General features: G+C 40.4%; 1 long non-coding RNA gene across 2 annotated transcripts in view; it reads left to right on the top strand.

Annotated features, from left to right (window-relative positions):
* The first annotated feature begins 14,012 nt into the window (after window positions 1-14,012).
* Window positions 14,013-18,248, top strand: part of LOC143267716 (uncharacterized) — a 231,557-nt gene continuing 227,321 nt past the window's right edge. For both annotated transcript variants that reach the window (XR_013043141.1, XR_013043140.1), the window contains exons 1-2: window positions 14,013-14,164; window positions 15,342-15,476. This is a non-coding gene — a long non-coding RNA (uncharacterized LOC143267716). The remainder of the gene's footprint in view (window positions 14,165-15,341; window positions 15,477-18,248) is intronic.

Genomic DNA, 18,248 nt, shown 5'->3' with positions numbered 1-18,248 from the left:
TGTCAATAAGACAAAACAGCAGCCTGTAGAATGGGAAAAGATCTTCACCAATTCCACATCTGACAGAGGGCTGATCTCCAAAATATATTAAGAACTCACGAAACTAGACATCAAAACACCAAATAATCCAATTAAAAAATGGGGTACAGATCTAAACAGAGAATTCTCAACAGAAGAATCTCAAATGGCTGAAAGATATTTAAGGAAGTGCTCAACATTCTTAGTCATCAGGGAAATGCAAATCAAAACAACTCTGAGATACTATCTTACACCTGTCAGATGGCTAAGATCCAAAACACTGATGACAACTTATGTTGGAAAGGATGTGGAGTAAGGGAAACACTCCTCCACTTCTGGTGGGAGTGCAAACTTATACAGCCACTTTGGAAATGAATATGGTGGTTTCTCAGAAAACAAAGAATCAATCTACCTCAAGACCCAGCGATACCACTCTTGGGCATATACCCAATGAAGGCTCAATCATACCACAAGGACACATGCTCAATTATGTTCATAGCAGCATTATCCATAATAGCCAGAATCTAGAAACAATCTAGATGCCCTTCAACCAAAGACTGGATAAAGAAAATGTGGTACATTTACACAATGGAGTATTATTCAGCAGTAAAAAACAATGACATTGTGAAATTTGTAGGCAAACAGATAGAACTAGAAAAAAAATCATCCTGAATGAGGTAACCCAGACCCAGAAAGACAAACATGGTATGTACTCACTCATAAGTGGATATTAGCAAAGGATCACCAGGATATAATCCACAACCCCAGAGAAGCTAGGTAACAAGGAGGACCCTAAGAGGGACTTGCATGAATCACCTTGGGATGGTGAAAAAGATAAGCTCTCTGGAGTAAACTGAGAAGCAGGGGAGAGAAAAAGGGATGGGGGATGAGAACATGAGGAAATTGGATGGTCAAGTGGGGGAGGGATGGAGAGAGAGGATCAATGAAAGAGATATCTTGATAGAGGGAGCCATTATGGGGTTAGGGAGAAACCTGGTGCTAAGGAAATTCCCAGGAATCCACAAGGATGACCCCAGCTAGAACTCCTAGCCATAGTGGAGAGGATGCCTGACCTGGCCTTCTCTTGTAATTGGTGACTACCTAATTGTCATCATAGAGCCTTCATCCAGTGACTGATGGGAAGCAGATGCAGAGATCTACAGCTAGGCACTGGGCCAAGCTCCTGGACTCCAGTGGGCAAGAGGAGGGATTGTATAAATAGGGGAGGTCAAAATCATGATGGGGAAACCCACAGAGACAGCTTACCTGAGCTAGTGGGAGCTCATGGACTCTGGACTGACAGCTAGGGAACCTGCATGGGACAAAATAGGCCCTCTGAATGTGGGTGACAGTTTTGTGACTTGGTCTGTTTATGGGATCCCTGGCAGAGGGACCAGGATTTATCCCTATTGCATGAACTGGCTTTTTGGAGCTCTGCTGTGGGATGTTCTGTATGTCAAATGTGTTACTCTGATTGGTTAATAAATAAAACACTGATTGGCCAGTAGCCAGGCAGGAGGAAGTATAGGCAGGACAAGGAGGAGAAGAATGCTGGGAAGTGGAAGGCTGGGGCAGAGAGACACCATGACAAGCAACATGTGAAGATGCTGGTAAGCCATGAGTCATATGACAAGGTATAGATTTATAGAAATGGGTTAATTTAAGATATAAGAACAGTTAGCAAGAAGCCTGCCATGGTCATACAGTTTGTAAACAATGTAAGTCTCTGTGTTTACTTGGCTGGGTCTGAGCGGCTGTGGGACTGGCGGGTGACAAAGATTTGTCCTGACCGTGGGCAAGGCAGGAAAACTCTAGCTACAGAGCTCATTCCCTCCATACCTTGCTCAGCCATGATGCAGTGGAGAGAGGCTTGGTCCAGCCTCAACTTGATGCTCCAGACTCAGTTAACTCCCCATGGGAGGCCTTACCTTCTCTGAGGAATGGATGAGGGGTGGGGGGAGTTGAGGGGGAAAGCAGGAAGAGGGAAGGTGGGGGAACTGTGCTTGGTATATAAAATGAAAAAAATTTTAAAAAGAGAATGACAAGCCGGGCGGTGGTGGCGCACGCCTTTAATCCCAGCACTCGGGAGGCAGAGCCAGGCGGATCTCTGTGAGTTCGAGGCCAGCCTGGGCTACCAAGTGAGTTCCAGGAAAGGCGCAAAGCTACACAGAGAAACCCTGTCTTGAAAAACCAAAAAAAAAAAAAAAAAAAAAAAGAGAGAGAGAATGACAAAGGGGGCTGAAGAGGTGGCAAAGTGGTTAACAGCATTGCCTGCTGTGTCAGAGGACCAGGGTTCAATTCCCAGCACCCATATTGCAGCTGTTTTTAACTTCTGTTCTAGGTGGACATTTTTGTAGGCACCCAGAATTCATACACAGTCTTGTATGCACGCAAAATACCCATACACCTAAAATTGAAAAAAAAATAACAAAGAGAGTTTGCCTTTATGGGTTCCTGGCAACATGGAAAGATGATGAGATGCCACCTTTACACAGAACACAGCAAAGGAGAATACTTTCTCCTCTACATATAACATTGGAAATTAAGTACTTGCTCTGAGTCTCTGACACTTCAAAAGAAAACTTCTGGTAAGTTTCAGTTGTAAGTTCTAATTATGCAAATAAAAATTCCAGAAGCACAACTGACCTTGCAAGAATTTATACTGGGGACAAAGACATTGCCTTTCTAGGATCATAAGTCTGAACATGAAGTCCTCAACATGAGTGTTGATCCGTCAGAGGTCTGAGCTGATCAACTGTGCCAAACCAGATTCTCCAAAGACTAACAGCAGACTTTCGAGAAGCTGATCTTGTTTCAGATGGAAGCCAAACATGGTTTCTGAAATGCTACCTCAGTTCTACTCAAGATCTTGTCTTTTTATGGATAAAATGTAAGCCAGTCTTGGGAACCACAAGTGGAAAAACAGGGAATCTAATGAACACTCACCTTCTGAGTTCTCCGTGGGACTCTCAAAGACCACAAATGTTGTCTTAAAAGGAAATTGATTGGATGCTAATCAGCTGCACTTCTAGAGATCTTCATTGGGAGCCACAACCAGCAAGTAAGTGTATTTGAGAGTTCTCTCTTGAGAGAAGAGGCATATTTTCCACTTCCTCCTAACTCATGACCTGAAGCTGTGTTTGCTGTACCTTGTAGGGCTGAGCCTGATGAGCTCCCTTCCCCCACCCAGCTGTGACGCCAGACTGCAGTGCTTAAGTACTGGGAAAAGGGTTTTGCTGGCCTTGCAGCCAATGAAAACACCCTTGTGCTTGGTAGGCAAGCATTCTACCACTGAGCTAAATCCCCAACCTCTCACGTGAGTTTCACTCAGTGATAATGAAATCACGGGTTGCATTTTTTTTAATTAATATTTCTTGTCAAATGAATTCAAAGTTCAAAATGTGCACATCCATGTTACCATGCCAACAGCTAAGGTCATTTTTTACTTTGAATTCATTTGGTAAGAAATACTAACAAAAAAAAAAAATGCTTGCCTACCAAGCACAAGGCCCTGGATTCGATCTTCAGCTAAAAAAAAAAGAAAAAGAAAAAGAAAAGAAAAGAAACTGACATGAAATCCTTGGCTTTAATTCTTCTCTAGTAGTTCTGTCCTTGTTTGCTTTCTTTCTGTCATTGTGACAAAAACATTATGACCCAAAACAACAACAACAACAAAGATAATTTGGCCTAACCTTTGTCATGTGCTTGTACATTGGCTAGAAGATGGAACATTATTGCTTTGTCATCTGCACCAGACACTATTTACGGAGGGTGTGCTAACTCCCTTTAAAAAACAAACACAATTAACTTTGGTTTTCCAAGAATAATCTCAGGAACCTTTACTAAAAAATACTTAGTGTTTGATTTAAAAGTATTTTGTGATGTGTTCACAAATATGAATTGTTAAGATGCTTGAAAAGGGGGAAAGGATGATTTCTTCTCTTGAGTTAGCTTGATTATGAATTCACTTATTCATCCAATAAGCACTTTTAGACTTGGTCTTGTGCACAAGGTACTGTGTCAGGGCATAGAGATCTAGATATAATGAATTTGTATTTTTCTCATCCTCAAGAATATCACCATTTGTAGACATTCGAAACAAATCTACTGATTTGGATGATTTGTGTGTGACTTCTACCTCAATCCAGGAGTGGAGTGCCTTGCTTGTAAAGACAAGAAAGGAAGAGGGAAAGAGGTGACTTGAGGGCATTACTTGTATGGACTATACCCACAGTGATGGAAACCAAGTAAATTAAAAGGAGACAGGGACCAAATCATGACTTTGCTGTCATTGTGTCAGGGTTTAGACTGTGAGAAATGATAGACTGCTATTGAAGAATTTGAAATAGAAGTGGTATGTTTAGTTTTAAAAGTATGAAAAGGTGACAAAATTTACCTCCTTGTCCATGGTTAAGCAGGTAGGTAGTGTTAATTTAGTCACATTCAGGTTTCTTTCTTTTTTTTTTTAACTTACATATCTTAAACAATGTGCATTCAGCAACTTTCCTATTTCTCTCTCTTCAACCTCTTCTGTCTCCTTCTGTAAGTAGACACCAAATGTAAGTGGATTCATGGAGTATTTGTCCTTTTGTGACTGAATTAATTCACTCAGCTCAGCACACTTAGTGAGAAGATTGCCCTCCTTTTAGAGGTTGAACAGCATTTTACACTACAGGTACTGCAGGTTTTGTAACTTTTATCTGTTGGTGGACATTTGGGTTGTATCTTTTTATTGGTTTTTATGAGTTGTACATCAGTGAACATGGCTGTTGAAATTATACATCAGTGAACATGGCTGTGCAGATTATACATCAGTGAACATGGTGTGCAAATGTACATCAGTGAACATGGCTGTGCAGATTATATATCAGTGAACATGGTTGTACTAATTATACATCAGTGAACATGGTTGTGCAAATTATACATCAGTGAACATGGTGTGCAAATGTACATCAGTGAACATGGCTGTGCAGATTATACATCAGTGAACATGGCTGTTCAAATTGTACATCAGTGAACAAGGCTGTGCAGATTATACATCTGAGAACATGGGTTTGTACCTAGAAGTGAATAATCAGATGAGGCAAAGTTCTGGATTTACATACTACCATTTGTGAGGATGGAAACCCTGGGATCGATTTGAAAGGAGGGTAGTATAAAGAATTTTTAAACTTTTTCAAAAGTGAACAATTTGCTGTGTTGAGAAGGGAATGAGGAAAAAGGAGAGATGGCATTAGATTTATAGACTGAGAATGAAAGAAGCCATTTGACACTGAAGTATGTCATCCTAGAGAAAGATTTGTGAAGAGACTATGCCTGACTGGAGAAGAAAACACTGGAAAGAAAGGAGGCGACAGGAACTTCAGTGTCCAAATTCCAGGCCTAATTAAAACACAGAATGAAGTTTTGTCTTGAGAGCTGAAGAGATTAGCTGTGTGTGTGTGTGTGTGTGTGTGTGTGTGTGTGTGTGTGTGTATCAGCCAAGGGTGGGACTTCATCCCACCGTCCTTCCTCCACGCTGGGGTCTTGTCTGGCTTGAGCTTCTGTAGATCATACAGTTTTGGTTGAAAAGCCATTATCATAGGATCAAAGACTGTATGTAATATCAATGATACTTCAGTTCATGTGCAGTATTGAAGATTTTAAAAGTCACCATATGGTATTGTCACTCTGAACCCATAATACAAGAAATTGCACACATAGAAACTGTTGCTGCTGAAATCATATGTGAATACTAGTGATTACTTAGTTTAAATGTAGTACATAGAGGAGTTGTCTAAAAATGTTTTAAAAATTATTTTTAGTTTTGAGTTTGTGTTTCTGTATGGGTATGTATATGTGAGTACAAGTATGTTGGCCCAGGGAGGCTGACAGATTCCCTGGAGCTGAAGTTACAGGTAACAATGTGTCACTCGACTTGGGTGTTGGGAACTGATGGTTCTCTGCAAGAGCAGTACATACGACAGTTTTGACATTTTGGTTCTTTTTGTTGCTGTTGTTGTTGACTTTTGTGGAGTCCCGCTCCACCTGTTGAACGGGTTCAGATCTGAAGTGCTGGATTGCAGAACTGGGAAATAATAGCTATGAAATACAGACGTGGATGAAGGAAAACACAGAGACATACGATAGCTTTAGGAGTTTTGTTTATTTATTATACCTGACTTTTATTGCTCATCGCCTTTAAATAACCGAAAAGCAAGGGGAGCAAAAAGACCTCCCCCTTTCAAGGACATCATGGTTCAAGGAACAAAGTACAGTTAAGTGTAAACATCTCCTTAGTACTCAAGATATCTGGTGACCATGCCTTTCGCCAAAACATCCTATTATGCAGCTTCAAATGGGGGTAGGGGGGGGGGGAAAGCAAGCTCAGACCTTGAGTCAAGATGAAAGCAAGCCACAAGCTTGGGTCTCTGTGGGCCCCCGCATATTATTTTAAATGCCGATTTAGTGTTATTCAACTTTTCATGGAAATAAGTTCATTTTTACAGAAAACATGCAAGAAAAATACTAGGAGACCCATATAGCCTATCCCCAACATGGTTTACATAGTATTGATATAGTTCAACATTGCAAACGTTTATATACTGTCAACATTCAACAACTGTAACATTTGCTTTTTCTTTTTCCCATTCTCTCAGGCCTTCACTCTTCTGTGAGCACACACATATACAGCACATTGTTATATGAGGGTGTGCCATATACCTTATTGTCCTAGTGCATCACTGTCTATTGCCTAGACTGGGGAGATTTGCATAACCATGGTGGTTTATCAATATCAATACATTTATTATTGATTCAGTACTTTGATCCACGGTCTATATTCACCAGCTGATCCAATAACGTAATTTTAAGACATTTTAACCACCAGTAAAGAATCCATTTTAGAGATATATATTAATTGTTATGATCCTAATCTTCTTTATTCTAATAGTTCCTCTGTAGGAAACTGAGATTTCTAAAGAATATGGTCACCTCCTTTTAATTAGAAAATTCGTATTTGGAGTTTAACAGATAGTTCCCCATGAGCAGATTCTCAGGTAGTTTTTCTTCAGCCTTTTCTATTTTATTTACTTATTTTCTACATTTACTTATTTTTTCTCTGTGTGGTATGTGGGCACATATGCCACCCTAAATGTGTGGAGGTCAGAGGACAGCTTGTAGGAGTCAGTTCTCTCTTTCCAATGTATGAGTCCAGGGGATTGAACTCAGGTTGTCAGGTTTTGTGTGAAGTACCCTGACCCACTGAGTCATCTCTCCATGCCTTCAAGCAATATTTCTGATGAGAATGCCACATAGTATTTGTATCCTTCTCGAGATATCACACTCATAAGAACATGACATCTGCCTCTTCCTTGAAGGCACTTCTGATTACTTGGGCAAAATATTACCAATGCCTTTATTATACAACTCTTATCTACTTAGTAATTTTTAGGAGGATGCTTTTTTGTTTCATAACTTTTTAAACTGTTAGTTATAGATATAACTATGTATATTTATGGGATTCAGTGTAGCATTTTAATGCACACATACATTGTGCTATAATCAGATCAGAATAATTGGCATGTCTGCCATCTCTCAATCATTTTTTTTGTGCTAGTGACATTTTAAAATATCCCCTACTAATTATTTTGAAATATATAATTAACTATTGTCAACCATAATTATCTCACAGTGCTATAGAACTTCCTCAGCTTATTATCCTCTTCAGTTGCATTCCAGCAGTGATTAAGCATCTTAAGGTATATTTTAAGACTTATTTTCAATACTTTTATTTATGTATATGAGTGTGTGTTCATGTGAGTGAATTCTGAATGTATGTGGATGCCAGGCAAAGCCAGAAGAAGGCACTGGGTCTTTTGGAGCTGGAGTTACATGCATTTATGAGCCACTCAGCATGGATGTGAGGAACTGAACTTGGGTTCTCTGCTGGAGCAGCAAGTTGTCTTAGCCATTGAATCATCTCCCTAGTCTCTCTAAATATTTTTAAAGACCTTGCAAATATCATGTCTCTTCCAAAGTATTTCTCCCATATTTAGCATCCATTAGCATGTCTTGCCTGAATTAATCTTTCCTGTGATGATTACAAATGATAGTTTCCCAACTCCAGTGCCTTTGCCACCATTCAGCAGAGACTTCCTTTTTTTCAGTTAACATGTTTAAATATGTATTTTTACCTCCTACCAGTTCTGACACAAATGTTCCAACTTTTTAAAAAGACATGACCTCACTGTCCCATCTTTGTTATGCAAGATATGTTTCCATCTACTTCTTGTGTTCTTATGACATTCCTCTGTGTGTGTGTGTGTGTGTGTGTGTGTGTGTGTGTGTGTGTGTGTGAATGTGTGTGTGTTTCTGGGGAGTGACCCTAGGGCATTGAGTGTGCTAGGCAAGATTTCTACTATTCAGCTCTCTTTGCCTATCTCCTATTTTTTTTTAAAGTAATTTTGCCATAACATCTCACAAGATTTAGGTTTGATAACCAAAATCACAAAAAACGTTCTACCTTGCTGGGCATGGTGCATAACTTTAATCCCAGAACTCTGGAGGCAGAGGTGGGTGGATCTCTGTGAGTCCGAGGCAGGCCTGCCTGCTCTATGTAATGCATTCCAGGTCAGCCAGGGCACATAATAAGTTCCTGTCTTAAAAAAAAGTCATGTCTAATATAAAACTTAATAATTCTGTTTACATAAGAAGCCATCATCTAGTGAAAAAATTCATTAAAGAGCTGCCTGCCTTCCCAATATGAACTATCATCTAAAACAAATGATTTTCACTACTTCAAATTTATGTCAATTGGCAAAAAACCCCAACTATTACTCATGGAATAATTTAAAATATTTTAATAAGACCTCATATTGTAAGTGTTAAAACTGCAATTTGGTGAGTAGTTTAAATGTGATGTTATCTATTTAAAAAATCACCATAGAAATATGGTTAAAGACATAGCTTTGAAGGTGGAATCTCTTTGGAAAATGGTAGTTTACCAGCAGGTCTCAACATAGAAAAGTTTTCAGTTTATTATGTTGTCATCTTGTGATTTATCAAGAACTTTTGTCCTAGATATTTCTTTTTTTTCATTTCTATAATTCAGCACCATATGAATATTTAATATTAATTGTCAAGTTCTTCCATGTGAATGTTTTTACTTTATCCCCATGCTTTCTTTCTAAAATGTTTCCCTGCCACCTTGACTACAAGTGATAGGAATCCAAAGTTTCTGAGATCAGAGATGTTTGTCAGATCTTATTTTAATGGGTGTATCCCTTCTACTTGATTATTAGGCTGCCGTTTGGAGGTAGTTCTTCAAACAGGTAGTTTGGAGAGATGGATCTTCTTTATGAGTGTTACTCTTTCAGCATTGTTCATAATATTAGGAATGATTTTCTAGCCATTTAGGTTAACAGACATGTGATAGTCTGCTCTATTGGTACAGTTTTAAAAGTTAATTGGAGTATTATAAGGTGCTTGACACAGTGCTATTCTGAGCATTTATCTCCTATAGCTATTCACTCCTCACTCCAATCAATCAATCAATCAATCAATCAATCAATCAATCAATCTTTGGGGGACCTAAGGCAACCATAAGGAGTGTTAGGAAATAGTTGCACTGATAAGCCCTGGCTTCGATCTTGAAGCACAACCACTATTTTGATAGGATTGTGCTCTCAGACAATCCCGAGTGTCCTCATCACCTATCATGCAGTGACAAAGTGATCTGAAGCTTGGTAGCTTAAAACAATAAACAATTGCCGGGCGTTGGTGGCGCACGCCTTTAATCCCAGCACTCGGGAGGCAGAGCCAGGCGGATCTCTGTGAGTTCGAGGCCAGCCTGGGCTACCAAGTGAGCTCCAGGAAAGGCGCAAAGCTACACAGAGAAACCCTGTCTCGAAAAACCAAAAAAAAAAAAAAAAAAAAAAAAAAAAAAAAAAAAAAAAAAAAAAAAAAAAAAACAATAAACAATTGGCCTGGCATGGTGGTGCACACTTTTAACCCCAGCACTGGGAAGGACAGAGGCAGGCAGATCTCTGTGAGTTGCACGCTAGCCTGGTCTACATAGGGAGTTCCAAACCAGCCAGGGCTAAAACAGTGAGACCCTGTTTCAAACAACAACAAAAACAAACAACAACAACAACAAAGGTTCTAACATGCTATTTCCCCCAGGCACTTACAGAGTGGGGGGGGGGTCGGGGAGTGGGGAGGTGGGGGGGTGGGGAGTTGGGGGGTTGGGGGGGAAGAGAACTGAAAGTGGTCCTCCACAGCTGTGCACTGTGGTGCTTGCACCCCACACATGCACACACAATAAAACAAATGCATTAAATGCAGAATGCTTTGCTTCTGGTGTGCTTCTTTTGTTAAAGACACTTTGCAAAACTAAATCAAATGTTTTCACCTCTTGAAATAAATAGCTTTTCCGTTTTTTTCTCAAACCAAAGATGTTTTTTTCTCCTATGTTTCCTCCACATCTGAGAAATACAAGTAAAGAAACAGCTCATTTACACAGACAAATGACAACCGACACTTCACTCAGAATTAAAGAGGCAACAGGGACTAGGAGGGACTGTGACCAGCCACTTTGAATGGAGAAACCACGTCTCAGTTTCAGCCCATAATTTCCACGGAGAATGTAGGTCATATGTAGGAAATTCTATCCACTTTCCTGCAATAAAAAAAAAACCATTTTGCTTTTCTTTATGGATGAATAATATTCCACTGTATTTTATGCCACATTTTCTTTATTCACTTATTTGTTAACAGGCCTTAAGGCTGAATGAATAGTGCTACAGTCAACATGGATGCATAGCTGTCACTGAGGAATGACAATTCATCATTATATATATATATATATCATGCTGCATTCCACAGTGGCTACACTAGTTTGCAATCCCATACGATATGACTATGGGCTCCCCCTTTTCCCATATTTTTCCCCACATTTGTCATCAGGTGCTTTCTTTAAAAATATTTGTTACATTTATTTAGTGTGGGAGTGCATGCATATGTATGTGGCACACATGTGTCATGGTGAACATGTGGGAGGTCATAGGAAAACTTGTAGAAATCAGCTTTGTCCTTTTACCACGTTGGTCCTGGGGGCTGAACTGAGGTCATCAAGTTTGGTAGCAAGCACCTCTACCTACTGAGCTCTCTCGCCAGCCCCCACCATGTTTTCTCAATGCTAGCCAATTTTGACCGGGGCTAGAGGAAATCTCTAAGTAGTTTTATTTTGCATTTTCTGGATGGATAACTATTGAATTTTTTTCACGTGTGTGATGGCCATCTGCATTGTTTTGAGTACCAGCTGTTCAATGACTACCTGGCATAGATTTTCTCCAGTTGTGCATGGTATCTTTTCACTGTGACAGTGGCTTCCTTTGCTGTGTTTTTTACTCTCATCATAAAGGACTAATTGGAATTATTGGAGCCCCACAATTTCTACGACTCCTAACTAGGGTTTTAAAAGGAGAAGTTCAGTATGCAGGTGTGCTCTCTAGCTTAATCTCTCGACTCCCAACCCCGTAACTTAGCTGGTTGCCAGTCTTAATGAGAAGATGAATTCTGCTCTCTTCTGTGTCTCTGACCTGAAGCTCAGGGCGTACATCTTTTAATGGGCTTGTTTCAGTGGGATTCTGCTGAGACCACACTAAACACAGACAAGATACTCACTGGCTTGGATAAAATGGCAATAATTACTGTGAGTTCTAGGGGAAAGGAAAATGTAGGAATTTATGTTTTCCAGCACAGCAAGCTTAGACACAAGCTTTCAAGATGACTTTCTCTTACATCACTGCACAGTGACTTTGACAAATGCAGAGCACCTCTCCAATGTCAGCTGCTGGGCAGATCCCTGATCAGGCAACAGTGCCCTGCTTTTCTGCTCTGTGGCTATTTCTGTGCCCACGTCACGTGCTACATTGCCCCCTCTTTCCCGTCTCTTCCTCACTTGTACCGTGACACTGAATTACTAGGGGTTCATCACTGAGGATTCCTTTTCTTCTTAAGAAGCTTCTGGGTTTCTTCAAGCCACCGTTTGAAGAACTTGGGTGCTTTTCCTGTTACTCAGGCTGCTGAGAAAAAAAGACTGAGTGACTGAGTAAAAAAGAGACTGAAAAGTATGCCTGGCTTCTAATCTACCATCTTAGTTCCAACTCTAAAAGTTAGTCTTAAACAAGTAAATGACACTGGATGGACCAAAAGGAGTCCATCTTCAGACTGAGTTTGGGGCCATAGACTGTCATGAACTGAGATGTGACAATATGGAAAAGACAAGTATGGTGGTATTCTATTTGTACTGAAATGTGATTTTAATTGTATGTTAATAAAGTTGCCCGGGGGTCAGAGCTATTAGAGCCATAGCAAGAGTGTGGTGGTGGTGGCGCACACCTTTAATCCCAGCACTCGGTAGAAGAGCTAGGTAGATCTCTGTGTGTTCAGGGATACAGCCAGCATTGGAGACATACGCCTTTAAGACCTGAGGAGCTGTACATACAAACAGTGACGAGGCAGTCACGTGTTTGGGTTTGCAATCAATGAGAAGGCAGAACAAAAAGACTATGAAAAGATATACACACCGGTAGTAGCTCTCTTTCGGGAAGCTAGGAGCACTGCAGGAGGAAGGGTAAGATTTTAGCTCTGAGCTCTGACCTCTCGGCTTTCTCTTTTACATTGGTTCTGTGTCTCTTATTTAATATGACGGTTGGTTACATCTACAGACAAGCCCAGGGATGCTGAGGTTGCAGTACAGTGTGGTGGTTTGTGTAAGTGGACGTGAAGTAAGTATGATATGGCTTCAATCTGGCCAGAACCTAGATCAGCCAGGGTGAGTCAGCTGCTGGAGGCAAAGTTTGAGTGTCATACTTTTGGATATGATCCTGACAACAAGATGAGATATGAGGTGGGCACTGTAGAGACCCCATCTCCTCATTTGGAAGCCTAGACATCAAGGCTGGTTGGGCATCAGTCTGCCTGTCTCTTTTAGGGTTTCAGGAAGGAGATGGTGTCTTCCTCCTGATGAGGCTGGTGGGCCCTTGAGTAACCGAGGGAGACAAAGATGATGGTTGTGTTTTTGAGAGTTGGGAAGCATGTCAGAAGTGTTGTAAAGATATGAGGAAGGGAAGAGAAGTCATGGCAGGAAGTCCAGGCCTGTCTAAGGGCCAGAGCAGTCTCCCTGGGAAGATTAATTAAGCTGACATTTGAATAATAGAGAATGGCAGGAAAAAAGGCTTCCAGGAAGAGGGGATGCCCTGTGATGTGGCCCTGAGGTGGGAAGAAATGTGAATGCAGTTGAAAGGTGCTACAACATGCAGAAAGGGAACGTGATTTTTATGGAGCTGGAGCTGTGTTGTAAAGGGCCTCGAAGGCCCTGTTAATGAGGCTGGCCTTTAGTTCCAAGGCTAGTGTTAAGTAGGAGCATGGCATGAGCAAGTTAGTGTCAGCTTCTTTAAGTAGATTTTTTTTTTTTGGATAATGTTTAATGGGTGGGGAAAAAGTAAAAGTCATAGACTTGCAGTCATATCATAATCAACTCACAGACTTGATTAAAATTTCAGAGCAAAAATATAACCACTCCCTAGACCAAGAGCACCACTGTATCAACTTCTAGAACCACAAATTCATTTTCCTGAATTTTGAACTTCCTACACACGGGATTGTGTGTGCGTGCCTCTCTGCGTCTGGTTTGTTTCACTCAACCTCGTTTGTGAGACTTGCTCCCGTCGTACTGCCTGTATTTAGCTCATTCTACATTCCTGACTATGTAGCTTGCCCTTTTCAACGTGGTCAGGGCATAAATCTGGGCACTGCAGGAAACAATGACTTAAGGATATCCCTGCGCGTGTCCTTTGTACACAGCGTGTTATGAATTTCTGTTGTATACACAATGGTTAATGGAGAAATTCGAGAGTGGACTGTAGAGATGTGGGGAGCCTGTTGGAGTGGTCTAAGAACGGAGGGAGCTGTGGCTCAGGTGAAGGATGAGCGTACTCATCCCAAAGCATTGTTAGGATTTAATGATTGGATCTATGGGACGAGTGAGGGGTAAAGGTCAATAAAACCTTCAAGGTGTCTGACTTGTTGACATGGAAATGGACTTCTCGTTCACCATCATCAAGCCGCTCTGGTCTACTGACCTGCAGACTGGATGTGTATGGTGAGTATTACTGTTTGAGTCCAGAGTTTTGACTTGGATGTGTGAGGATTAGAACAAGATAGAGATTTTATATAGCATATAGCTTAAGATTAATTACTATAATCTTAAGCTTATAGATGAATATTTATATATTCTTTTTAAATGTATTTTAAAAACAATTTTATTTGAGGATTTTATATATAAAAATATATGTGTAAATATATAAACATATTATATATTTTATATATAAATTGTATTTATATTTTATTGTATTAACTACCTCTCTCTTTTCCTTCCAATTCCTCCCATGTGCTCCTATTCCACCTCAAACTCATGGCCTTATTTTTAAAATTATTTTTGTTACATACATATACATATAAATTTATAAGCATAACTCTGTTGAATTCATTGGTTTTTTTCATACATATGTGTGTGTTTGGGGCTGACTTCTTGGGATTGTGTCACCTATTGGGGCTTGTACCTGGAGAAGACTGATTCTCCCTCTCCTAGCAATCACTAATCACCTGTCGCTCTTAATGTGACGGTGGAGCCTAGTGAGATTTCCTCCATCCATGTTGGCATGTGAATTTGTCTTGTCATTTTCAGATCTTGTTTAAGCAATAATGCTGTTGAGATTTCATGGGTACTGCTTCCCTGTCAAATACAGAAGATACCACCTCAGAGCAGACGTCCCGATCCTCTGCCTCTTAGAACCTTTTGGATCCTCCTTCTGTGATGTTTTCGAGCCTTTGATGTAGGGGTTGCATTTTGTAGATATATCAGTTGGAGTTGGGCATCTTACGATTAGTTTTTTTTTTTTTTGACCAGCTGTGTCTTTCTGTAATGATCTCTGGCTACTGCTAAAAGAATCTTCTTTAATGAGGGGTGAGAGCTACGTTTATCTGTAAGTATAAAGATAACTATATTAGAAATGATACTGATTTAGGAAAGTGGCAGCAATAGGTTCTCCTTCTGTGCCTTCACACCACTAGCCATGAGTAGTGGCCTTGGTTTACTCTGTCAACTCCACTTTTCCTCCTATTGAGTGAGCTTGAAGTCCAATTAGATGCCTGTTGATTATGCCTAGTGTATCATGTCATTATTGCATCTTCTGGGATATCTTGCTATTCTGGTCATTATTGTGGTGTGTAGGCTTTGCAGCTGGGCAGGATTACTGATTGCTTTTCTTCTTTGGCAGCTTGCAAAGCTCCTTCCAGTGCTATGAGAATTGGTCCTCATGGAAGAGGATTCCAGCTCAGTTCCAGCTCAATTCCACTTTTTCTGTCTGAAGTGTGTAATATCTTCAACCACAGGATCCTACCTTCAATTTCTGGTAGGCAATAAGGGCAATGAAAGTAATGTACGTTGCTTTGTACTAACAACCAGAAAGGAGGATTTCCATACCTGGCACTGGCTTTTTTTGTTAGATAGCCTATGGCTTTGGGGGTCGGGGGTTGTTGTCATCCCAAGTAGCATACCTTCATTTAAGCTGTCTATGTGTGTGTGCGCACATATACTTATGTAACTGCAGGTAGACATAAAATTATATATTTCCCTATGGATTTTTCAAGCATCCTTAGGATTGTTTGTCCCTGTTGTCTTATTTTCCCTCTGTGCTGCCCTCTCCTCCCCATTTTCCCCATTCCCCCATCACAGCACCTGTGTCCCACTGTTCCCCTCCAGTCCATGCCCTCTGCCCCATAGTCCCTTGTTTTCCTGGTGACTGCAGTTACTCCAAGTTATATTCTCACATTTAAAGGTTCAGGGCTAGGATCCACAAATAAGAGATAGAACATGCAGTGTTTGTTGCTCTAGGTCTGGGTTACCTTGCTCAGTATATATTCTAGTTCCATCTGTTTACCTCCAAATTTCATGATTTCATTTTTCTTTACAGCTGAATAGTATTCATTGTATATATGCACTCAATTTTCATCATCCATTCATCAACTGAAGGACATTTAGGTTGTTTCCATTTCCTATCTATTGTGAATAGAGTGTCAATGCACATGGCTACTCAACTGCCTGTAGAGATAAGTCCTTTGGGGATATGTCAAGGAGTGGTATAGCTGGGTTATGTAGTAGATCTATTTTTAGCTTTTTGAGGACTCTTCATACTGAATTATACAGTGGCTGCACCAGTTTGCAGTTCCACCAACAGCGGATGAGGGTTCCCCTTTCCACACATCCTCACCTGTGTTTCTTGTTAGTTGTTTTTATGATCTTAGCCATTCTAACTTAGGTAAGATGAGCTCTTCAGGTGATATTCCAATTGTTAAAAATGGTCAAAAACAAAAACAGAATACCCAAACAAACATGGAATCTGGGGATACGGTTCAATGGGCAACACACTTGCTCTGCAAGCATGAGGGTGTGAGTTTGGATTCCTAACATCTATATAAAACCAGACATGGTGGTGCATATGTGTAATCCCAGCCTTAGGAATAAAGGCAGAAATGAGTGGATCTTTGGGGCTCAGTGGCCAATCTGAGCACCTTAAACCATGAGATCTGAGTTTAGTGAGGGATAAAGGAGGAACTCCAAAGTCAAGCTTTGACCTTTATATGCACATGCACTAGGAACTGCCCTGGTGCGTATGTGTACACACACACACACACACACACACACACACACACACACACACACACACACGAGAGAGAGAGAGAGAGAGAGAGAGAGAGAGAGAGAGAGAGAGAGAGAGAGAGAGAGAGAGAGCTAAAAATGTAGATATATAGGGACTGGATTTCTATTCCTAAGGGAATGCAAGCATTTTTCACTTTTGTCATGGTTTGATAGAGATTGAATTATATCACTTGATGGCTGGCTATTGTGTAAAATAAATTGTTCTCAATCCAATTTCTTATAGACCAATGCTTTCATTGCCCAAATTGCTATTGCAATAGCTACCTTATTGGCAGTCTTAGCAATAACAGGCTGAGCTGAGTGAGCAGAACTCAGCCACTGATTTATCTCTGAGCATGGATTTAGATACAGGTTGAGATGCGTAAGTAGAGAGCAATGTGGAAAGTTCCACTGTCTTGATTGTTAAAATACAAGCAATCAAGATGCAGAGTTGTGGAACCCAGTGGTTGCATTTGCAATACAGCTCCCACATCTAAGACTCAGGAATCATTGTGGAAGAGGGGGCGGACAGACAGTAAGAAGCTGGAGCGTCAGGAAGTTTGCTGTTAGACAGTGTTTCCTAGGAATCTTAGAAGCTACACCCATAAAATCCTACCAATATGACTACCTAAACAAAAGCTGAACAAGGACAATATAGACATGCTAATGTGGGAAACCCAGGAAGCCTCAACGCCCCTCCATCCCCAAAATACACAGAAAATTAAGGAATGCTGAGTGTGAAAGAAATTGTCCTGCCTAGGTAAGAGTGCACCAATTAGATAACTAGATTATCTAATTCCAAATTGTCATCCCTGAAAACATACATGCATACACATAACATTATACAGACTGGGCATGTTATACTTATTTATTTAGGAATATATAGACAACAATTAATGAAAAAAGAGGCTATGAATTTGAAAAAGAGCAAGGAGTGGTATATGAGAGTTTGGAGGGAGGAAAGGGAAAGGGGAAGTGATATAATTACATTATAAGCTAAAAAAAGAAATAATTAAGACTTCTGTATAGGAATAATCTCTCAAGGATAATTTGTATTGCATTTCTTACAGTTTGTATCCAAAGATTTTCCCCAGCTTGTGGTGAAACCTCAGATGAGTGGGACATAACTTGAGAAAGCAGGTAGTTGAGGATGTGCTCTCGAAGGAGATAATGGGACCAGTCTAATATCTTCCTGGAGAGCCGCATCGTTTGACCCCAAGTGCTGCCTGCCTTTATGTTGTGTCTTACTAAAGCTCACAAACAACAGAACACCACCCATCCAAGGAGCAAATACAAGTCCAAATAGTGCTTGTTTGCATATAGCTAGGAAATGGTGATTCAGAGGACCACAAATCTCAGCTGCTAGGAGCATTGGCAGACTTTATTTTACACAATAGCCAGCCATAAAGTGATATAATCCAATCTCTATCAAACCATGACAAAAGTGAAAAATGCTTGCATTCCCTTAGGAATAGAAATCCAGTCC

This window comes from Peromyscus maniculatus, chromosome 11 (genome assembly GCF_049852395.1).
Source record: "Peromyscus maniculatus bairdii isolate BWxNUB_F1_BW_parent chromosome 11, HU_Pman_BW_mat_3.1, whole genome shotgun sequence".
NCBI classification, from domain to species: Eukaryota; Metazoa; Chordata; class Mammalia; order Rodentia; family Cricetidae; genus Peromyscus; species Peromyscus maniculatus.
Note: the sequence above shows the minus strand (reverse complement) of the source record. Positions and strands in the feature narration are given on the sequence as shown.